Source organism: Ctenocephalides felis, unplaced genomic scaffold (genome assembly GCF_003426905.1).
Source record: "Ctenocephalides felis isolate EL2017-DRISC unplaced genomic scaffold, ASM342690v1 CF-g0.4_SCAFFOLD_01886, whole genome shotgun sequence".
Classification (NCBI taxonomy): Eukaryota; Metazoa; Arthropoda; class Insecta; order Siphonaptera; family Pulicidae; genus Ctenocephalides; species Ctenocephalides felis.
In genome coordinates, this window is record NW_020538040.1 from 42432382 (window position 1) to 42458141 (window position 25760).

The following is a 25760-nucleotide window of genomic DNA, read 5'->3' on the forward strand; positions in this document are numbered from 1 at the left end:
GAAAAATTACTTAAATCCTCCGTTTTATGCTTTTTTGTCGTCTAGTTAGAGCTATCAGAAGGTTCAAGATCAATACCTGTCTCGGTTTTCCACTTGAAAATTACATAGCAATATTTTTTCAAAAAATCACAAGTACTGCTAACAAATTTATGAAACAGATATTACGAGTATTAGGTTGCTTTTTAAAAAGCGACGCAGATAATTTAATGATATTATAGGACTCTCAAATTCTGCAGGGTTTTTAAATTTTCAATATCGATTGACGATTTTATGCAAAAACGGTGTTAAAATCTGCAAATTCTTAAGAAATGACCTGACTTCATCGAATTTTATTTAGTAACTTTGAAATTTTTGAAATCAGTTCAGCCGTTTTTGAGAAAACATCGATAAAAGCTCAAATATTGTATTTGCCGTACAAACATTCATGCGCACACATATAATTTACAAAAAATCAATTCAACTTTTCGATATATAAAAATACCAATATAAAAATTTAAATTTAGCTATTTCAATAACATTTTCTACTATTCATTTTGAATAGTTTTTGCTTTTCATCAAAAACGCATGTAATGCCTATATGCTGAAAAAAGAAAAATTGAGTAAGAACATTTTCCAATTCTGTCCAAAAAACATTTCTTTAATTCTTCAACTTGTTAATTTAATATTTATTAAGTATTGAATATTTATTATCGAGTATCAGATAACATCATTATATCCCTAAGAAGTAATACTATTCAATTAAACAATATAAAAGCTTGAATAGTTTGACAAAACCATGAAATGCATAAATTGTCATTATTTTTTTGAGTCATCAATTTGCAAATTTTATGTTTCTCGACGTTTCAAGTGATTTTGAAGACACAAATTTGGAAAAAGCATGTGTATTTGTGTGTGTGCGTGTGTGTGTATGTGTGTGTGAAGGCCGATTTTAGATCTTTTGTCGACATTTTTTCAAGAGTAGTTGAAATGATTTCACAAATTTGAAAGCCATTGAAATAAACTAGATACGGAGAAACCGTAATTAATACGATTTTTTGGAATTGCCAAAAAATGCTTTTTGTAACAGTGTTCTCTAAAAATCTAGCTATCTCAAGTTTATGGACTTGTACGTTGTTCACACAAATTAAATAATAATTCTGTAAATAGATTCTTTATATCTGTGTAAAAAATATTACCAGTTAATTTGAAATTTTATCTAAATATCTAAATCTCAATTTAGGTTGATCGTGTCGTGTCAGTTATAATACCTCTTGAAGTTTTTGCAACTTACCTTAAAGTAAAAAGCCATTTTCATCGATGGTTTTTCATCCAAAAAATTTATTGAATAGGTTTGGATAATTTGTTCGCTGATACATTGTATAAATTATGCAGTAGTGCAAAACACAAAACCATGTAGATACAATAACGCATTTCGTAGAATGTAAATACATATGATTCATTTGAATTAATATTCTGTTATAATATTCTGTATTCTAAATATGAACGTGTACGATCTCTGAAGTTTGCACATTAAGCGCACCTGTGTGCTTTAATGTTTCGGACTTGCATAATTATCAGACAATTCGGGTTTGCTAAATCCCATAATTCCTTTTATAACTAGAGATGCACGTACCGCCGACCTAAAAGCATATCTACGTTTACTATCAGTTTTATAAGCGTCGCCCATTATTCCCAAAAGCTCAACGTAAATTCAGGAAAAATCATTTATTTAACCCATCATGTTCTAGAAACGGTAACTAAATCGAGGAATAGTGTTGATTTAAGGTTAATTGGTAGAACTCCTATTTTATAAAAAATATTGCGTTAAAAAATTTATTGCAAAATAAAAATTGTGGCAACGATGAAAGTCTAGCTTTTATATCGTTGAATAAAAGGAGAGTGCGCGTAAGGTTCACACGCGATTGAAGTAAAACTTATTTGCTACTGTATAAGATGGCACTTAGGTGAAAATGAATACAGCATATAACAATTTCGAATAATGTTTATTAGTAATATGGTAACACTCATGATGCACACATTTATTAGTGTCAACCATTATATACATTTATATAATGATAAATTATAAATTATATATTTATAATAGCAATAAAAATTTGTATAATATTTAAAAACAATAATGTAATTAATGTCATACTCCAAATATAGCATGATCTGTTTGTCATTGTAATTAGCATTTAGAAATGAACCTTCATTAGAGAAATGAAGTAATTGCTGAGTAATAAATTCTATAATATTCGTTCACACAGTGGATTACGTTAAACGACGCCTAAACAAATATTGTTTTTGCAACTTCACTCATCATGCAATTGTGTTTGAAGAACTTCATGTAATTAAAATTAACATACATTCATTGACTGCTTGTATTTTTTTTACTTTTTCGCTAGTGATATAATCTCATTCTTTGAACAGCTGTAATATTTGCCTTTTTTAAAAAATATTTTCCATTTCAATAACTTCAAAGATTTATAGAAACTACTACGATGTAACTTTAAAATGTTTATTTATCTATGCCGATTTCTTTGTTGATATCGGTACGCATACAACGTTGATGCCAGTACGCATACAACGACAGATCTCTATTCACATACACGACGGCTAATCACAATCGACCCGTATTGAAATGATCTCATCGAGAGCGAATGACGAACAATTCGGGCATAACGGACTTCCGTTGCATTTGTACGGATATACACCCTAATCGCGCCTAAAGAAATTTTACTTTAAAAACATACTCTATATATGGATACGCGGATGAACTTGTGGTGCATGGCATCGTGCCCTAAGACAAATTGCTCTCCGTACCAAAAATTTGACTTCTTTGAAAACATTGAACTACGTCCGTAGCTGTTTTAGAGACGTTATGTTGAAGCGCGTAAGCGCCGCGTCGGTGTCTAACGTATAAATATTAGTACAAAACCTATTATAATCTAAAAAAAAAATACTTATTAAAATTAAAATCTCTATACAATATCTGATAATTTGATGTGCTTATGACTAGTAATAATCTCAAACTTGATTTCCCAAAAAAGTAATCATTTCTTCAAATCATCAATACAAATGAAATATTTTTTGAATCATTCAAATCGAACGTACCGTTATCTCAAAAACTGAATTACCACTTTTGGCACTTTTTGCTCCGTGTCTCTGAAATGGCTGGACCTACCTGAAAAAAACTTATCAGAATGTTTTCTGAGTCATTCAAATCGATTGATCCGTGTTCCCAGAATCGCCGACAAAAATTTGTATCTAAACACACACACACACAAACAAACACACACACATACCTTCATAAACCTTTGAAATGTTAAAATGTGTAAAAAATTTCATTTTCATTTTTCTGAGGTTAATAAGAAACTATACAATTTATGTAAACACAATTTTACATTTTGAAAATTGGATCATTGTTAATTTTATTTTTCTAATAGTTTGAATGATATGAAACTTTTACAGTTTGTTTTATTAAGAAACGGTGATCAAAATCATTGATTTTAATTTTATTGTTTAAATTTAAGAACTATATTGTATACTTAATGGTAAATCCTCGTTTGTATATAAAAAAATATGTTTTTATAGCATCGCCCTAAAAACTAAGTAAATCATTATTATCCATTATTATTTTTCTTTGCATATAATATAATAGATTTATAAGTTTAAAACTTAATGTTATAAAAGACTGAAGTTATAATACAGTTTATATCATTATATTAGTAAAACTATCAATTATTAATCATTTAAGTAATCTTTTGAGAAATTTACTTATACATCAAAATACATTTTTATAGAGAAATATAAAAATTTAACTTTAATAGTTACTTTCACTTATGAAGACTGCAAATTCCGGTGTCATTTAGTGGATGAGTACCCTGAAAATTAAACTATTAATTGCTACCAATAATTTCTCTAGAAGTTTTTATACATTTCAATCAGATTTCAAAGATTCTCGATTTTACGATTTTCCTACTTGTTCCACCTGGCCTGTGCAAATAGCTCTTGGAATTAAGGGCATTAAAGTAAAACATTTTAAATTGTTATCATATTTAGTCACACTCCCGAAAGCTACGTATTTCAGTTCCTTATTGCTACAAAATTACCTGAATAAATCAACCAGATTATCGAGTTTCGTAGAAAATCCAACAAGCAATCAAAGTGCTAAATCCCATATCGATTTCCACTTGTGACTCGGTTCCATGTTTATTTCTATTCCGAGTGTGAACGGTTAAACAAGCTTCATGGGCACATAAATTCGCAAAATGATCGTAAGACATTTTAAGGACAAACAGAAAGTTCTCGAAGCTATTACTCGAACATGGGATCAGCTATAAGGAGTGCATATTTTACGATTTGCTTACAGGTATTTGCGATGGCGATGAACATTCAAACATTTTGTTTTATGTGTGTATATATATATATATATATATATATATATATATATATATATATATAGGTTGTCCCAGACCTTGGCATCAAGCCCATAAGGGTTTGACCTTCGCCGTCCTGAAAAATTTAGACAAAAAATTCTCACGTAGTTGGGAAATTATAAACTTTTAAGTGTAATTCAGAACTTGGGTGAAATTATGGCCATTTTTGGGTTATTTTGATTAACTATTATTAATTTTCTCCATTTGAACCTTGAAACCGTAACCGTGAACATCCTTTCCAGGACTTTGAAACCGTAACCAAGAATATCGAAATTGCCCTAAGTTTTCAAAAATTGATAAGTTTTGTTGAACTATAAATTAGCAATTTTTGAAATTAGTCGACTTTGAGAAGACTTCCTTTAAAAGATTTGTACTAATTGCAATGGCAAGATTTATCAAAAGTTTTACATTTTACAGACACATTTAATTAGCATTGTAAAGTGGTAAAATACTCAAATTAGTTCAAATAATTTGTCGTACGTGCAACCTTCAACGTATTAGAGAAAAACATTTGAACTGAATGTGAGTAAAATGTACTAGCAAAAATAATGTCATTTTTAGTTTTTTTTAACTCGAAATTTTTTTTATCTTAACCTTTAAGTATCTTAACCTTTTACTATCCAAAAAAACTAACTTACCATTTTTGGCGTTTTTTGCCCCGTATCTATAAAACCTTGGCCAAAATCTAATCAGCACGTCTTCTTCTCAATCGGAACGGAATGTTTTGTATTTAAAATAGTATCCACACATACACACGCACACATACATCCATTTTTTCTAATATGTGCCAAAATGTTCTTAATATTTTCAAACGTAAAAATATATAAAAATTTTCGATTCGATTTTTTTGCGATTACTATAACATACACTACGAAAAATTATTTAATAATAAGATCACAATAATGTTTATGCAAAATAATAGGATTTTCAGTATTAAAAGTAGATTTATGCTCTGAGCTCTTTTACGGCAGAATTGCTCCCTTGAACTAATAATGCGTTGTTCTGTTTAAGGATTTTAATAGATTTTATAAGTACATAATAGTAAAAATTATAGAGTGACCGGTAAAATATTGATCTACAAAAAACGAATCGTATATATATATATATATATATATATATATATATATATATATATAGATGGTCCTTAATATGGACATTTTCGAATTTCCTTGCTCCCAAGGGCCCAAATGGTTTCAAATTGATAAAAAAAAATTTTTTGAAAGTTTTAGCTCTTAATATTAATTTTTAGATGGTGCGTATATTACTTATATTAAAATAATTAGCAACTCAGAAACTTCATTCTCCATCTTATTGATTTGATGGAATCTATTGTAATCAAAAGGAAAACCGTTGTTATCCGTATCATCTATTTTTTCTCTTAACTTGTCTAATGAATTTTTTTCCTATACACTTTGTCCCAGAATCGTGCGAACAGATTAAACTTTTCTGATTTAGCCTGATCCGGCTATCACTAGTTTGTAGTTTGATTGTTTAATTCGCAAGTTCCTAATGCGGCTGCATTAAATCCATCCATTCCTTCTTTGATTGCCGGATGGCAGCAAATCCTCGTCTAAGTACTTGAGCGCACGATTCCATATGGTTACTTACTTTGCCTGCGGACTGTACTACCCTTGTTATGTTGCACACCCTAAATGCACCCTAATAACTTTTCGTTTCTACCTACTCGTCAGGTGGCGCCAACATTGGGTAATAATAGAAACTTTTACTTTTGTTGGTCTTACACATTAGTCTATCTATAACATTTAGGAGCTAATTTTAAAATAGATCATCACATAAGGTTGTTAGGGGGCGTCCATTAATCACGTGAGGTTTTTAGGGGGAGAGGGAGTTTGACAAAAAATCACGAAATATCACGTGGGGGAGGGAGGGGTATAGCAAGATATCACGTGTATTTATTTTTGTTACTATTTTTTATATAAAAAAGTTCAAACATTTTCAAAAAAAAATAAAAATTTGTACAGTTTTTTCACGTAACTAAAAATACACGTAATGTTTGGTGGGGGAGGGGGAGGTAATTTTGAATATCACCAAATATCACCAAGGGGGAGGAGGGGTCTAAAAATCCTTAAAAACTTGCTCACGTGATTAATGGACGCCCCCTTATAGCAAAATGTATATCTATTTGCTTTTTATGTATAAAACCCTATGTTCTTTTTTTAGACTTTTGTGCGTTTTCTAGGTTGTTTTATATCTAAATTTTCACAATTTTTAGTACCAAGAAACGAGTGTACCAATAGCGTTGCCATAACAACGCTATGTTATGATCTATTTTACTGCAGAATTGACCCTACAGCATTTTTCATTTTTATTCCTCATACTATACAATATTACTTACATAACATTGTATTTAATGATTTTAATCTTTATATTAATATAAAGTATCATCCGCCTAGTATGACTCCGCATATATGGACCAACCGTTCAAAATTACATAATTACACAAGTTTGATTTTCATATAAAATTCTACAAAAAATAGATATAATGACTTACCTTACAGTGACATGTCACTTATTATGACAAGTTTTTTAATTAAGTTGTTCTGTTATAATGACTGATAAGCAAAACCAAAATTCAGATTCTTCAACAGTCTTGAAAATATGAGAAGAAATATACATAGCAGAGACTGTTCTTACAATAAAATGAAAAAAATATCATACAAAAATTACAAATTACTTACATTTTGGAATACAGTTGCATGTTTATAATGTACTAATTACGTGAAATTTTTATCTTTATTTAATATGCAATTATATATTTATATACATGTAGTTTATGCTCTTCTTTTAAAATACGTATGTACACATGTGCATTAAGGTGGTTCTTAATATGGACATTTTCGAATTTCCTTGCTACCAAGGGCTCAAATGGTTCCAAATTGATAAAAAACAATTCTCGGAAAGTTTTAGCTTGTCTTATGTTTTTTAGATAGAGCGCAATTCAATCAAAGTTTTGTATGGCGTTTTGTTTATTTGTTGTAAATATTTTGCAGAGCGTCGAATTTTCAATAAAAAATGACACGAATTTTCACTTTTAATTCATTTGTCGCTAAGTTATACCTAATTTTTTTTTTTTAATTTTCAAATTTTTTTCTCAATACAAAGTTTGATTGAATTGCGCTGTATCTAAAAGTTAATATTTAGGAGCTAAAACTTTCAGAGAATTGTTTTTTATCAATTTGGAACCATTTGAGCCCTTGGGAGCAAGGAAATTCGAATATGTCCATATTAAGGACCACCCTAATGTACATACATACATTTTACCATATATTTACATAAAAAGTTTTTTTTACAAAACGCTTTGTATGACATACGCTGATAATGACGTCATTATTAACAGCTTGGTTTAATAGGCAGTAGTGATTTTCATTTGACTATAGATTAAGATCATAAATCTGAAATATATTATTCAGCAAATATTGCCTTACGAAGCATTATTATAATTTATATTCACTATTAGAATTATAATATAATCTGATCAGAAAGAAAATGTTAAACCATCGGGTTGTTTATTTAAAACATCATTTTTATTACTGTTCAAATATAATATAATAAATAAAACAATTGTTAAGATATATTGTTTGTATTTACAAATATTTACACTTTATCTTTCATTTGCATATTAACTATTTGCCTTTGCATTTACAATAATTTGTTGTATATTTCATAATTTTTACTGCTAATTAATAACTATACTTAATTATAATTAATAGTTATTCATAATTTTACAAAAATTGCATTCTATTTTATATAGAGGCCGCAGCTTTCTACATAACATTAACTTAAATTTATTCTCGTAGTATTTATGATATGAAATATATGTGATAAATAAATAAATTTCAATATAAATGTAAGTTGATTATAAATACATAATTCATCTATATAAATATGAAATTAAAAACATTAGTCAAAGTATAAAGAGTCTATACTATAGACCGTATAGACAATATATGTATAATAATTGTTTATGCACACATTTTCTTTAAAAAAGTTTTTTAGCATATTGATTGATGTTTGAAGAATAGACAAATATATATAAACACTCTTGATTGAATGATAATGGTATTGTCCTTATATTCAGCTTTTCCAATTTACGTAATTCCCAGCATTCAATTTTTCATTAAACTTGCTCTTGGATTCAGCTTTTCAAATTTACTTTTTGTCTTCCATTAAACTTTTTATTAAAATTCATTTGAAGCATGCCTTATGAATCATTTGCAGTGCTTTTCTTCAATTTAAGGTCACTGTATCTTATAAGAATAATTCTTTAATGCAAAGATACTTCTGTTTTCTCAGCTAGGTTATGATGACTCAGATGGTTAGTATCATAAACTGCTGCTCATCGCGGCATACTGCTAAATTATGCAGTATATAAACAAAATAAATTTTGTTTATGTTAGGAGTTGCCCTGGTAATGTGCTTATCCAATTTACGTATTTCTCAGCATTCAACTTTGAATAAAAATTCATTTGAAGCATGCCCCATGAATCAAGCACAATGCTACAATTTAAGGTGACGGTATCGTATATGGAATAATATTCTCAATTAAAGATCCTTCTGATTTCACAGCTTATGTTATAGCATTACGGCAAATTGCTTCAATTATGCCACAAAAAAATCCTGCTCATGTTGTGAGTCGCCCCTGTATCGTGCTTATCCAATTTACTTATTTCTCAGCATTAAATTCTGAAGAAAAAATTCATTTGAAGCATGCCCCATGATTCAAGCACAGTGCGTCAATTTAAGGTGACGGTATCGTATATGGAATAATATTCTCAATAAAAGATCCTTCTGATTTCACAGTTTATGTTATGGCATCACGGCAAACTGCTTCAATTATGCCACAAAAAAATCTTGCTCATGTTGTGAGTCGCCCTTGTATCGTACTTATCCAATTTACGTATTTCCCAGCATTCAGTTTTGAATAAAAATTCATTTGAAACATGCCCCATGAATCAAGCACAATGCGTCAATTTAAGGTGACGGTATCGTATATGGAATAATATTCTCAATGAAAGATCCTTCTGATTTCACAGCTTATGTTATGGCATCACGGCAAACTGCTTCAATTATGCCACAAAAAAATCTTGCTCATGTTGTGAGTCGCTCTTGTATCGTGCTTATCCAATTTACGTATTTCCCAGCATTCATTCAATTCATTTTTGAATAAAAATTCATTTGAAGCATGCCCCATGAATCAAGCACAATGCGTCAATTTAAGGTGACGGTATCGTATATGGAATAATATTCTCAATGAAAGATTCTTCTGATTTCACAGCTTATGTTATAGCATTACGGCAAACTGCTTCAATTATGCAACAAAAAATCTTGCTCATGTTGTGAGTCGCCCTTGTATCGTGCTTATCCAATTTACGTATTTCTCAGCATTAAATTCTGAAGAAAAATTCATTTGAAGCATGCCCCATGAATCAAGCACAGTGCGTCAATTTAAGGTGACGGTATCGTATATGGAATAATATTCTCAATAAAAGATCCTTCTGATTTCACAGCTTATGTTATGGCATCACGGCAAACTGCTTCAATTATGCCACAAAAAAATCTTGCTCATATTGTGAGTCATTAAAAATAAAAATTCATTTGAAGCATGCCCCATGAATCAAGCACAATGCGTCAATTTAAGGTGACGGTATCGTATATGGAATAATATTCTCAATGAAAAGTCCTTATGATTTTACAGCTTATGTTACGGCATCACGGCAAACTGCTTCAATTATGCCACAAAAAAATCTTGCTATGTTGTGAGTCGCCCTTGTATCGTGCTTATCCAATTTACGTATTTCTCAGCATTAAATTCTGAATAAAAATCCATTTGAAGCATGCCCCATGAATCAAGCACAATGCGTCAATTTAAGGTGACGGTATCGTATATGGAATAATATTCAATGAAAGATCCTTCTGATTTCACAGCTTATGTTATGGCATCACGGCAAACTGCTTCAATTATGCCACAAAAAAATCTTGCTTATTGCAATTTACGTATTTCCCAGCATTTAACTTTGAATAAAAATTCATTTGAAGCATGTCCCATGAATCAAGCACAGTGCGTCAATTTAAGGTGACGGTATCGTATATGGAATAATATTCTCAATGAAAGATACTTCTGATTTCACAGCTAATGTTATGGCATCACGGCAAACTGCTTCAATTATGCCACAAAAAAATCTTGCTCATGTTGTGAGTCGCCCTTGTATCGTGCTTATCCAATTTACGTATTTCTCAGCATTAAATTCTGAATAAAAATTCATTTGAAGCATGCCCCATGAATCAAGCACAATGCGTCAATTTAAGGTGACGGTATCGTATATGGAATAATATTCTCAATGGAAGATCCTTCTGATTTCACAGCTTATGTTATGGCATCACGGCAAACTGCTTCAATTATGCCACAAAAAAATCTTGCTCATGTTGTGAGTCGCCCTTGTATCGTGCTTATCCAATTTACGTATTTCCCAGCATTCAACTTTGAATAAAAATTCATTTGAAGCATGCCCCATTAATCAAGCACAATGCGTCAATTTAAGGTGACGGTATCGTATATGGAATAATATTCTCAATGAAAGATCCTTCTGATTTCACAGCTTATGTTATAGCATTACGGCAAACTGCTTCAATTATGCCACAAAAAAATCTTGCTCATGTTGTGAGTCGCCCTTGTATCGTGCTTATCCAATTTACGTATTTCTCAGCATTAAATTCTGAAGAAAAATTCATTTGAAGCATGCCCCATGAATCAAGCACAGTGCGTCAATTTAAGGTGACGGTATCGTATATGGAATAATATTCTCAATAAAAGATCCTTCTGATTTCACAGCTTATGTTATGGCATCACGGCAAACTGCTTCAATTATGCCACAAAAAAATCTTGCTCATGTTGTGAGTCGCCCTTGTATCGTGCTTATCCAATTTACGTATTTCCCAGCATTCAATTTTGAATAAAAATTCATTTGTAGCATGCCCCATGAATCAAGCACAATGCGTCAATTTAAGGTGACGGTATCGTATATGGAATAATATTCTCAATGAAAGATCCTTCTGATTTCACAGCTTATGTTATAGCATTACGGCAAACTGCTTCAATTATGCCACAAAAAAATCTTGCTCATGTTGTGAGTCGCCCTTGTATCGTGCTTATCCAATTTACGTATTTCTCAGCATTAAATTTTTCATTAAAATGCATTTAAAGCATGCATCATAAATGAAGCACAATGCGTGAATTTAAGGTGACGGTATCGTATATCCAATAATATTCTCAATTATGCCGCAAAAAAATCTTGTTCATGTTGTGAGTCGCCCTTGTATCGTGCTTATCCAATTTACGTATTTCTCAGCGTTCAATTTTTCATTAAAATGTATTTGAAGCATGCATCATGAATAAAGCACAATGCGTCAATTTAAGGTGACGGTATGTTATATCGAATAATACTCTCAATTATGCCGCAAAAATATCTTGTTCAAGTTGTGAGTCGCCCTTGTATCGTGCTTATCCAATTTACGTATTTCTCGGCATTCAATTTTTCATTAAAATGTATTTGAAGCATGCATCATGAATAGAGCACAATGCGTCAATTTAAGGTGACGGTATGGTATATCGAATAATATTCTCAATTATGCCGCAAAAAATCTTGTTCAAGTTGTGAGTCGCCCTTGTATCGTGCTTATCCAATTTACGTATTTCTCAGCATTCAATTTTTCATTAAAATGTATTTGAAGCATGCATCATGAATAAAGCACAATGCGTCAATTTAAGGTGACGGTATGGTATATCGAATAATATTCTCAATTATGCCGCAAAAAATCTTGTTCAAGTTGTGAGTCGCCCTTGTATCGTGTTTATCCAATTTACGTATTTCCCAGCATTAAACTTTTAATTAAAATTCATTTCAAGCACAATACGTTAATTTAAGGTCAAGGTATCTTATATTGAATAATTCTCTCATAGAAATAGCCCTCATAGGCTTAACTTGCTAGGTTATGTTCTTACTTTTGTGATAAGTGGACTCCGCCACTGTATATTATTTTAACACCACCGAGCAAAATATCAAATTAATAGAATAATATGGAAGAATTGAATACAGACTTGCTTGTGATACACGTGCATTTGTTGTAATATCGACTCACGCATCAACTCTGTGACATATAATATTGTGCAAATGTAGGTTGATTATTTTATAACCGAATAATCATTTTACGGCCACATATTAGATTTAATTTATTAAGAAGCCTTATCAAATATTTAATCAACTCAATGTTTACTTTACAACAAGTTTATGTAAGCTTTTGTATTGCATCTAAATCTATTGTCATTGGTTCAGTAGTTTTTAAAGTGCGACAGATGTCGCTAGTGGTTGACTGTGGTGGCTGTCTGAGCTTTGCACTATACAAGAAAAAACACATTTCTTCTGCGGGGTGTTGCTTAGTACTGTGCTTATTTCAATTTACCTATTTCTCAACATTCAATTCTACGTCGTTGGCGTTCCATTGGATGTTCCATCGGTATCAAGCGCAATGCTCTTTTATAAATACGATATCTCATAAAAATATATGCTCGTCATTTTTGTATTGTGCTTATCCAATTTACGTATTTTCCAGCATTCAACTTTTTATTAAAATTCATTTCATGCACGATACGTTATATTAAGGTCACGGTATCTAATATTGAATAATTCTATCATAGAAATATGCCTCATAGGCTTACCTTGTTAGGTTATGTTCTAACCTTTGTGATAGGTAGACTCCGCCACGGTACATTATTTTAACACCACCGAGTAAAATATCAAATTATTAGGATGATATGGAAGAATTAAAAACAGACCTTCTTGTAATACACGAGCATTTGTTGTAAGTGTCCTCAGGTTTGATTTGTCCGGCACGTGGTCATAGAGTATTGCAGCTTCGTGTAAGATTTCTTTTTTATTCTGCTCTAAACACTTATGTTATCACTATTGTTTTTTTAACAAACTGCTTATTAATCACACTACGGTTTAAAAAATTAACAATTCTTTCATAGAAATATCTTTTTGATGACTCTACTTGTTAGGTTATATCCTAGTGTACTGTATAAAACACTGATATAATACACTCACTGTATAAAACACTGATATGTTCGTGTAATTTAAGTAACCGTCACTAATTTTTATTACAATTCATGATGTTTGACAAAGTTCTACTTGGTTAAAAGATTTTATAAATTTATTACGTATTATTTCATGTTACCGTGAACTCTTTTTTAGAAATGAATGCAATGTCGGCCAAAATTTTTGTGTTATCCCCACCTCGGCGTAGGATTAGCGCCCGTCCTGCATGGACACTCAATGCCATAAGAATCGCTGTCTTCATCATGACCAACTTAACATTGCAGAAATACGTACGACCATGCCGGGAGCTTTGAAAGTTACAGCTTTTCAAAATATAAAAATATAGAGTTGCAACTAATATTAAGTATAAAATGCGTATAAACATATTTTACAAACGCAAGAAAATCAATAATATAGTTGAATTTGAATATGAACTATTTATTATTAATTTATATTATGCTTAATTTCTTAATTTTATTCATATCTTGTATAATATGCTTACGATATTTTATTGCTGAATACGGTATGCACATATTTATGGTAACATGCACGTTTGATTTAGTGCTTTTTTAATTCACTGTTAGGACTATTTATTAATTGTGTACGTTTCTATTCGTCTAAAATGTTATTTTAATAGATGTAAATGATCTTCTTTAGAAGCACCATTTTGCCTATAAAATTTTCATTTTTTATTTGGATATTTGTCTTCCAGATGTGATTAAATCAAAACAAATATATAGTATGGGAAACAAATACTGTGTGCCAATGATAGTAATGAAAAAATACATATTCAATTTAAAAATATGTATTTCATTATAAATGTAATTTACACTTTAAGGGTGTTTTTACCTTCTGGTATACACTTTTTCATAAATTAGATACTCTGTTACAATTGATTTTGTTTATAATAGTATGTAAAAAAATATAAAAGTTATTTGCAATTTTATATGCATGTCATGTGCATGCCTTGTATTTGGATCTAATTAGCTCAGAATCTTTCATAAAAACATTAAAACTTTTCATTTCTAGAAAGAGAATACCAAGGGAAATATTCACAGTACAGAAAAATTTTTAGAGCAAATAATGCTTAAATATATAGAAAAAAATATGAAATTAGCTAATTAGCTCATTAAAGCAGACTACTGCGAAATTTATATCTAGCATTTATAAATTGAAATAAAATTGGAGTGTTTGTTTCTAATATGGAAATAGTCAACTTTTATACATTTGTAAGTGCGCTAAACCAAATTAACAATCTGTAAGTTTTTGCCTGTCCATCAGTTTGTTTTCGCTAATTTTTGAAACGGCTGGATCGATTTTGAAAGGATTTTCATTTGCAGTTGGCTGATGTAATTGGGCGTAATTCAGACTACTTTTATTTCAGAGAAATAAGTTTTTAAGTAGAATTTTATTAGTTAATTTTTTTAAATTTTTCAGTTAATTTATCTTAATTGTAAACATTTTAAAAATCTTATGTATTTTTCATTTAATAAATCTTATAAATCTTGCCTAATTTTTTAAACTATTATTACATTTTTAACGGATTATATATTTTTATAAGTTATATATTAGATTAGTTGATATATGGTATATTAGTTTGGTATAATATTCGAGCTTTACATCAATAAAAATTGTATGAATATATTTTTTAAAAAAATCATAAATCTATACGTTTCTGCTAACATCTTAGCCTTCATTCAGTGGAATATACAGTCAATAATAATAATTATACTAAGTAAATAATTTGTAATAGTAAATAAAAATAGTGTTTTGCTGGAATGCCAAAATATATATATTTTACAATAGAGCACATTTTAATACCATAGTCCAATAGTGTTGCATTTATTATGGATATCAAATTGTAGGTGTTTTTAAATTAGTTTATTTGTATTGTTCATCAAATTATTTACTTATTGTTAGTTTAATTATTATAATTGACAATATATTTTATTGTATGAAAGCCAAGATGTTATTTGAAACGAATGGATTTAAAATAAATGTTTAAAAAAGCATTTATACAATTTTTTATTAATGTATCACCCGATATATATATATATATATATATATATATATATATATATACCGAATGTATTCTGAGTGGATTACTAGATATTAATTTGGAAATATGAACAAACAACACTCTTTTTTCCACTAATTTATTAAATAATAATTTTCACAAACGTTTCGAGACTAGGTTTGTCTCATCATCAGTGTGTTATAATTTAAAATTTAAAATATGGAAATTTAAATTAGCATTATGTCTTATCCGTTACAAGTCGTTCAATATACAGTATATTGCCCCACCAACGATCGTCGGTGTCCGAATTCTCTATTCAATTTCAAGTGGTTAGTCACGCAATATCAGATAGGAAAGGTAGGATTAGGGTCCAGTTGAAAAATAGATGTCGTTAGGAGAAAAAATATTCTATGAAATAAGACGGTTTGCTTATAAAATTTGTTTTAAATTATTATAATTAAAAAAAATATGTACATATATATATACATATTCATATATACAAATGCATACCCATAGTACAAAACTAATTTAGGTTTCTTATAACTTATAATTATAACACACTGATAATGAGGTAAACCTAGTCTCGAAACGTTTGTGTAAATTATTATTTAATAAATTAGTGCAAAAAGAGTGTTGTTTGTTCATATTTCTAAACTTATATATATATATATATATATATATATATATATATATATATATATATATACGAAAGATATTCAATCCCTGTACAATACGAATTAGCATAACAATAACTAAAATGTAAATAAATCATAAAAAAATGATATCCCTCGTGTTGCAAACACCTGTAATAAAAACTTTCCTCTCTTTTTGATCGCAGATCAAAGCCCTGGAGTACTTCCATTTTACTCCATCATATTTTCGATGCGTTTAGGTATTTTATGAAGTAATATTCCTGTGATAAAACGTCGTTGACTATATATGGCTCTATCGATTTGTCGTTGTTCCTCTTTACTCTTTGTGAAGCGTTTTGATGTATTTTATTTGTCCGCGTTTTCAATTTCCTACAGGTACTCTGAGGTAGGTGCTCCCAGTGCGCTGTCGCGGAATCTTGATTGACGGCGGGATAAGGCGCTTTGAATGAATTACAATTTACAATTTACAATTTACAATGCATCATACATTATTTATGCGGTGGCTGTTGTTCAGTTAAGTTTGACAAGGATTCGAACAGTACTTAATCGAATTGCTCGATTTTAATGGATTAAACTTTCACTGCATCCGATCTGATGAATTAAATTCACTTTCGTTTGTATTGTGCAATTCCACAAAACACTAAAACAAATAGATAAGAGTAGAGTATATTAAATTTTATATGTTTAGGGGTTACGAACTATTTGTTCTGTTTAACCAGGTAAAAGGGATGTCACTTCAAACACTGTATCCGAATTTTTCTTTTTTTTTAACTTCCCGTAGGGTAAGTTATTGTAATGGGCCAAAAATCGAAATTGAAATTTTTACATTTCTCGACGTTTTGAAGGTTTCTGAACATTTTGGCATACCTCAGAAAAAATGGATGTGTGTGTGTGTGTGGGTGTATGTATGTATGGATACAAATTTCCAGTCACGTTTTCGTGCGCACGGATCAACCGATTTGAATGGTTCAAAAAACATTCGATTTCTATTGATAGGGAGAAGAGCTGATTAGTTTTTGGCAAAGGCAGGTCTAGCCATTTCGGAGATACGGAGCAAAGAGTGCAGAAAATAGAAATCGAGTTTTTGAGAGAACGGAGTATCCGATTTGAATGATCTAAAAAACATTCAATTAGTAATGATTGGGAGAAGTGTTTATTAGTTTTTGGCAAAGGCGGGCCCAGCCATTTTGAAGATACGGAGCTAAATATATAAAAAATGGCAGTTTTTGAAAGAACTAAACGTCCGATTTAAATGATTCAAAGAACTTTCTGTTTGTCTTAACAAAATAATTGATTTTGGAAAAAAAAATTTGTTCCCATTTTTTTTTTTTTTTTTTTTAGTTTTTTGTATGTCGAAAATATTTCAGATTTTATTTTTAATTCTGACTATAGTTCTAATATACTTTACAAATAATTTCAACTCTTCAATTCAGTTTATATAATTCTTATAAATATTAGACAATGTTACAATATTTATAATAATCTATTTGAAAACATTCAGTATTTCTCGAACATTTCGTTACGGTACGGAAAGTTCTAGCAATTTGCCTTAAGGCACGATGCCATAATTGCCTCAAGACAGAATTCCACTTACAGCTAGTTTAATTTTATTTATTTTATTTTCAGAATACATGACAATTCTATGAGCTATTTGGCTTATGTCATTCACTCGCACACATACACACACTCTCAAATACACATATAAATTTATCGGATAAATATTACATTCATATTTAGAGAATCACTTCAATAAGTGATTTTACTATTCTGTTCATATAAGATTGTAGTAGTTCTAAGGTTTCTCCATATTATCTTTGGCCAGCTTTTTCTTCAGTCTTCTTGTCCGAATTGAGCTCATGACGAGTATATTTGTCAATTACAGTAAGTTGCGCTGCTAAGATATTAGATGAAAGTTATGGGTTTATTTTAAAAAAATAGTTATAACTACAACTTTTTAAAATAAATATGTATTACATACATAGTCCTTAAGGGTATATATATTTTTGCCATTTTTTTCGGACGGAAGGAAAAGTAATAAAATCATGATATTAAAAATGGTTATTTATTCCACTTTAAAATAACAAAATAAAATATAATCGTAAGAAAAAAATTAAAAACGGCGGTACCACAGCCATTTTGGCGATCCGCGTCAAATCCGCGGCACGCAAAATAATTACAACAATATTAATTTTTTTCATTCTATCGAATGAAATATTTTTCCTCATATTCTAAAAGCTTCAAAATATATTTTAAGTCTAAAAATTTTTTTTGGTTTTTCGAAAAATCTACAGTGGTGTAACCCTGTAAAATAATAACGGATTAAATTCAATAAAATATTGCATGAATGTAAATGTAAAAATAGTTTTATGAAAAGCAAAAACTATTTTTAAAATAAACGGTAGAAAATGTTGTGTTAATATTCAACTTACTGATTAAGTATATTATTTACATGTTTTGCGTAGTTTATGCAACTTGTCTTAAGGAAAAATGCTAATTGCAACTACTTATTTTTAATTACGAATTCTTCTCACTTAATTTCGTGTCCTCAATTTTTTTTAACCATGTTGGCTTTTTCAGAATGTATTGTTTTTTATCAAAATTTTTAATTTGAATACCAAATGATCACTGTATATACGCATGGCAAAAAAGTCTCGCAATTCACTCTGCCTCTACTAAATTCTGTCACTTCTCCATGACGATTATATTCGTCAATCACAGTTAACTAGTTAATAGGTTTAAATATTGACTAAAGCAGCAACTCCGTCTCATATAATATTGTGCAAATGTAGGTTGATTATTTTACAACCGGCCAAATGTTAGATTTAAGTTATTAAGAAGCCATATCAAATATTTAATCAACTAAACTTTTACTTTACAAGTTTATGTAAGCTTTGAATCTAAATTCAATGTTTTGGTTCAGTAGTATTTTAAGGTACGACAGATGTCGCTAGTGGTCGGCGTTGTAACCTCGCCTCGCGCAATGCTGCTTGTGCTTTACAGTATATAAGGAAAATAAATATTTATTCGGCCGGGTGTTGCCTGGTTTCGTGCTTATTCCAATTTACGTATTTCTCAGCGTTCAATGTTTCATACGAAGTCCCGGCATCAAGCGCAATGCTCTTTTATCTTATTATTATTATATTATTATTATTATATTATTATTATTATATTATTATTATTATATTATTATTATTATATTATTATTATTATATTATTATTATTATTATCTTATCTTATTATATTATTATTATTATTATTTATATATATATATATATATATATATAATATATAAATATATATATATATATATATATATATATTAGGGTGGTCCTTAAAATGGTCAATTTCGAATTTCCTTGCTCCCAGGGTCTCAAATGGTTCCAAATAGATAAAAAACAATTCTCTGAAAGTTTTAGCTCTTAATATTAACGTTTAGATAGAGCGCAATTCAATCAAAATTCAAAAATTTTAAAAATGTTTCTTAGATGTAATTTAGCGAACAAATGAATGAATAAAACTCATTCATTTGTCGCTAAGTTATACCTAAAACATTTTTTTTTAATTTTCAAAAAATTTTTCATGTTCTTTCCATACGAAGTTTGATTGAATCGCGCTCTATCTAAACGTTAATATTAAGAGCTAAAGCTCTCAGAGAATTGTTTTTTATCAATTTGGAACCATTTGAGCACCTGGGAGCAAGGAAATTCGAAAATGACCATTTTAAGGACCACCCTAATATATATATATATATACATAGCTGGGCATTAACTCGTTAATCTGTTAATCGTTAATTAACGAAGTTAACATTTTGATTAACGGATTAACTTTTAAGTTAACTTTTAAAAATGTTAACGGACACGTTAACTTCCGTTAAAATGCGAGAAGTCCGTTAATCGTTAATCCAATGCCTACTATTTACCGCACGGCACAGCTTTAGCCAATGCCTTATTAAACGGCATAGAGAAAAGATTTGAACTACTCCTGAATGATGAACAGTGCCAACTTGCCGCGGCATTTCACCCAAAGTTTCGGTTAATGTGGCTGGAAACGTATGACAGCAGTAGAGAGGAATGCAGAAACTATAAACTATTGGACAAAAAATAATTTTTTTTGAAAAAAAAATGTTTTCTTTATTTTGGCATATTTTGGAAGATCTGAACTTTTTTTCAAAGCAATTTTACTGCTTTAGGACTGCATAGAGACAAAATATAAAGCGCGTAAGCGCCGCGTCGCTGTCTAAAGGATAAACATTGGTACGGAACCCATAGGAATGTAAATAAAATTTATACTTATTGTTAAAATCTCTATAAAATATCTGATAATTTGATGTGCATATGTCTAATGATCATTTTGACCGCCAAATGGCATTTTTTTTTACTTTTTTCATTAGATCTCTGAAACCGCTAGACCTGCCTTCATGAAAAATTGATCAGTTCTTCATAATTGTCAATACAAGTAAAATGTTTTTTGAATTATTAAAATCGGACGCTCCGTTCTCTTAAAAACTGAGTTACCGTTTTTGGCTCAATTTTGCTCATATCTTCGGAACGGCTAGACCTGCCTTTGCCAAAAACTAATCAGCACGTCTCCTTATCAATACGAATCGAATGTTTTTTGAATTATTCAAATCGGTTGATCTTTGTTCCCGAAATCGTCGACGAAAATTTGTATCCGAATACACATACATACACACACACATACATCCATTTTTTCTAAGGTATGCCAAAATATTCAAAAACCTTTGAAACGTCGAGAAATGCAAAAATTTTCATTTTCGATTTTTTTGCGATTACTATAACTTGCCCTACGGGAAGTTAAAAAAACTCTTTCCCTTTATTTAGAAAAAAATTCTTGTAAAAACAATATGCAATCATAAAAACGGAAAGTTGACCAATAGCGTTATCACGGTATGTGATAATTGTGCCATTTTCCTTATACACACGGAAGTGTGTATAAAACGCGCGATGGGTTAAATTACACATTTGAATTATACAAGTATTTTGTTTTATTCATAACCTGTTAACTTCCAGAACCTAAACTAAGTTTTTTAAGTTCACTAACGCAACGATATAAAAATGTAATTTTACACATATTAACGGATTAACGATTAACGTTAACTTGCGTTAATTCTTCTGAAATGTAACGCTTTAACGTTTAACGAAGTTAACTTTTTTTGTAGCGGATTAACGATTAACGAAGTTAACTATTTGATTAACGGTGCCCAGCTATGCATATATATATATATATATATATATATATATATATACGAGTATATATATATCTTATATATACATATCTTATATATAAAAACGGAGCTCTCTTTCAAATGTCCAAGTAAAACTCGAAAACGGCTAAACCGATTTGACCAGTCTTAGTCTTGAAAAATTCGTGCCAATCCAGAGATGGTCGGAAAGGTGAGATATTATTTCAAAATCGCATAAAAACTTTACATTTTTAATTTGAACATTTTTGTTGAAGCGTAATGTAAATAAAACAATGGACGGTGGCTAATACTTATAATGTCAAACGTTTTTGACAGATGATGTTCGATTATGTTTAGGATGTTTTACGTGAATATTATTTAATTATGATTAAATTGTAGCAAGTAGTTTTGTTTGTAGTTTTATTTACATACAAAAATGTTAGTAAACGGGCCGCAAGTGTTACTAGAAACTCAAAATATCAACTTATTTAAAAAGTTAATATAAAAATGCACTTTTTGGCATATTTTTCTCAAACACGAAGCTCTGAAAGATCTCATTTGTATCATTATTTACTCATTGGTATTTATAAAACATTTTCTAGGTTATATTATTTTTTATTTATGTTATTTAAATTCAGAACCTAAATTTGGTATCGATCAAATGGACATTTTGTCGAATAACATTTTCCCAGTTATAATTTCCCAGAATTTATCGAAGAATAGATAGTAATATATGAAGGTCCGGGGTTAAAAAGGTCCACCACCGATGTGTCAAAAATCAGTAAACTTAAGCATTGTTTAACAACAATATTTGAAAGTAGAGGTAAACGGATGTATAACCAGCTATAACCTTGATTTAAAGACTTTGCTATAGGGAGATAAACGGTAATCTTTGAAATAATATAAGTACTTTCTTCCGTTGGTAGATTTTTAGCATTACTTAAAAATGTAATCATTCAATGAAATCCTTTAAAATTAAAATAAGACTTCAAACCTGTTTGCGACCTGACCGTTTCAAGTTACCCCGCCTATTGGGTAAAAAGGTCTAGATAACAAATTTTTGAAAGACATAAAAAAGCACATTTCTACAGTGATAAAGTAGGAGGCAGTTTTACTGAACGTAGTCAGTTAATTGTTTGTTTGAAATTTGTTATTTGTTGTGATATAATTGTTATGGTTTTCACAATACACTTTATATTTGCTCAAAGTCAAATTGGATCTTTGAGCCTCGCCCTGCTCTACATATATACTTTTAATTAAATTTACTTTAATTCATCGAATGTTACTTGAAACTTTTCAAAAAGCAGGACAAAGAAGAAATACTTAATTAATTTTTTATCTCTTCTTTGAAATTTGAAAATTTTGTATAAGTTCAGTAGTATTATTTACAATTATACACAATATCCAGAATCCAAAAAGAATGTGAAAAAATCTTGAAACGTATATATAAAAAGTGTATAAAACTTCCACTTTGATTGTGTTGACAAAATATAGACAAACTAATGGGATTGTTTGTTTTTATAATACCTCATTGTTTTTAGCATTGAAACAACACATCCTTATACACTTAAAGTATTAATATTTTTGATTCCCTAGAAATTGTTTAGAATATACCTTACTTAGCAAAACAACGTTTGCCGGGTCAGCTAGTATATATATATATATATATGTATATATATATTCACAAAGTGCGCAGTCTGGGATATGGGATGCAAAAGATGGGTTTAATTCATAAAATTCAAAATTTCATTACTTCATTCGTTAAATTCATTACTTCATTCTACTTATTTGTTTTTATAAGCATATGCTACATACGTAATAATCCAAAACGAATTAAATTCAATTAAATATTACACAAGTAAATTAAATAAAGTTATAACAGTTTTCGGTGAGTAGCAATAACTATTTTCAAAATAAATAGTAAGAAATCTTATTTAAATATTTGAATTTTATTTATTATTCGTAAATTATTTTTAAATTTTGGAAAGTTCGTGTGAATTATTAATAACTTTCTATCAAATTTAATTAGAACAAACTACTTATTTTAAATAGTCGTAGACACATAATATTCTAAATAACTTTAACTTTCAGAACATATTTTGAATTAAAAAAAAAAAATTTAAATTTATTTTAAAATATTTTAAAATATTTTATTTATTTTATTATATGTTTTATACACATAGCGAATATGCTCGTAAAATAGCATGTCCTCGGCATTGCTGCATTAAACTAAAAATCATCACCAAATTTTTAATAATAAAATATCAATTAAGAAAAATCATTTCTACAGCTTACAAAATTCTTAAAGTCTGACGTATGTTCAAATAAAAAAAATTTTTACTCAACACTACAATTCATGTATACCTATAACCACCACGCGCAGTCAACTTGACCTACTATTACAATACAAAAGTTATCTATTTTATCATTTAATTCAGATAATAATGGATTTATTGTTTATTGTATATAAAATAGACTTTTTCAAGAAGTTTTATCTGAATTTATTTTTTCATATTTTTTAAAACAAATTATAAGGAAAAAACAAATAAAATTAAATATTAATATAGAGAGCCACATGCATGCATAATGTTTTTTATTGGGCTTTTTCACATTGTTTATCAATTATTTTAGTTTGAAATGTACATTTGACGCAAATATATTTGTTGTTTCGTAACTATCACAAAATTTTATTTGACAAGTTTTTCGTTCTCACAAAGTCGAACTTATGAACAGTGTTGATAAAACTTCTTTTGAGATTATAAATTGTTAAGCGGAGTTTAAAAAAATTAACTAAAATACAAATTCGTGCCTAAAAATGCTTTTACTTGTTATCTGTCTATACACAATTTACGCATTCAGCCCGCTTAGTTCGAAAAAGTTGAAATATATTCAAAGTTGGCAATTACAAATTGTTGACTTAATAGTACATTTATTTGAAACTGGTCTGCCACATTTTTACCAAACAATGTACTAATACAAAATCTGATAGTTTTCGGTTCACCTTTGCTGCTTTCTCCTATTTCTATTGGATAATATTTGAAACTTGGGTAAATTGAAATTGAGTTGAAATTTTTTCGGTTTATTTTTATAATATAAAATTTGATTTAATTATTTGTGACTGAATTTATTAGTTTTAGAAAAATGTACTATCAAATTGAAGAATTAAACAATCTTATCTCTTATAATTTCCCAAACAGAAAAACCCACCAATTATATATACTATATACCCCGCATAACACGGTAGTTACGTTCCAAAAAAATAGCGTATTATGCGAATCCGTGTTATACAGGACAAAGAACTAGTACAAAAAGAGGGGTTACGGTCCAAGAATTCAAAAAAACATGCCACATATCATGATTTTATAATAAATATTGTGATATTTATTAATATTTTTAAGAAGTGATATACATTACATCAATTATATTATTTTTTTGTCATAATTAAATGGTAAGTGCTATCCAACACGATCCTTTTTTTTGCAAAATTTTTCTTATCCTCTGAGCAGCTTCCCGTACTACGTCTAGATCCGTGCATTATTTTTTTCAAAAACAATTATGTTTGCGATTACTTGCTTTTAGCAAAAAGATATTTATATATTTACCACGTGCAAAGTTATCTTTTTTTAAATTTCTTGCTTATTTTATTTAAAGGATCTTTGTTTAAGAGTAATTAGCTAATTGTTCGAATAAGCCTAGAATTTTTTTCTATAGAACGAAAGCGCTTGAATACTAAGTATCAAATTAGTTATTTTTGAACTAGTTTCATCACATTTATGGAGCTTTTGTACTGCGATACTGCGATTTTACTAATTTTACAGAATAAAGTTTAATAGTTTTTACAATATTTTTTATTTTATTAGGGTTATGCTCAATTCTTAAACCGTGTTAGAGTAAACATGTGCTTTAAGAGTGCCGTGTTAGAAGGGAGGAAGGCATCAATTCTTAAACCGTGTTAGAGCAAATCCGTTTTATAGAAGTACCGAGATATGCGAGGGTTACCTGTTTATACTATTGACTTTATACCCCGACCAGAACTTTATTCTAAATTTGTCTCGTTCAGTTGGTGTATTTTGTATAAATTTGCACCTACATTTCGACTGAAACAACTCCCCAAATAACATTATGTTAACCGGTCAAATTGACCGACCGCGGTAGTTAGTCTACATAACAATTTTTTTCGAAAAATAGAAAAAATAATTAAAATAAAAAAGTGAAGAAAATGTTATTAGTATATTCTAAGAATTGTCACATAGTTTGATATTGGTATTTTAACGTCTAAAAATGTCTAAGTTGTACACAAAGTTTCAAACGGTCAATTTGACCGGCGTTGATATGTTTAATGTCAAATTCATAATT

General features: G+C 29.4%; 1 long non-coding RNA gene across 1 annotated transcript in view; it reads left to right on the forward strand.

The window, feature by feature from the left end:
* LOC113376964 overlaps positions 1–13815 on the forward strand; it is a 50244-nt gene extending 36429 nt beyond the window's left edge. The window contains exon 3 of the long non-coding RNA XR_003367073.1: positions 13688–13815. This is a non-coding gene — a long non-coding RNA (uncharacterized LOC113376964). The remainder of the gene's footprint in view (positions 1–13687) is intronic.
* Positions 13816–25760: the final 11945 nt, after the last annotated feature.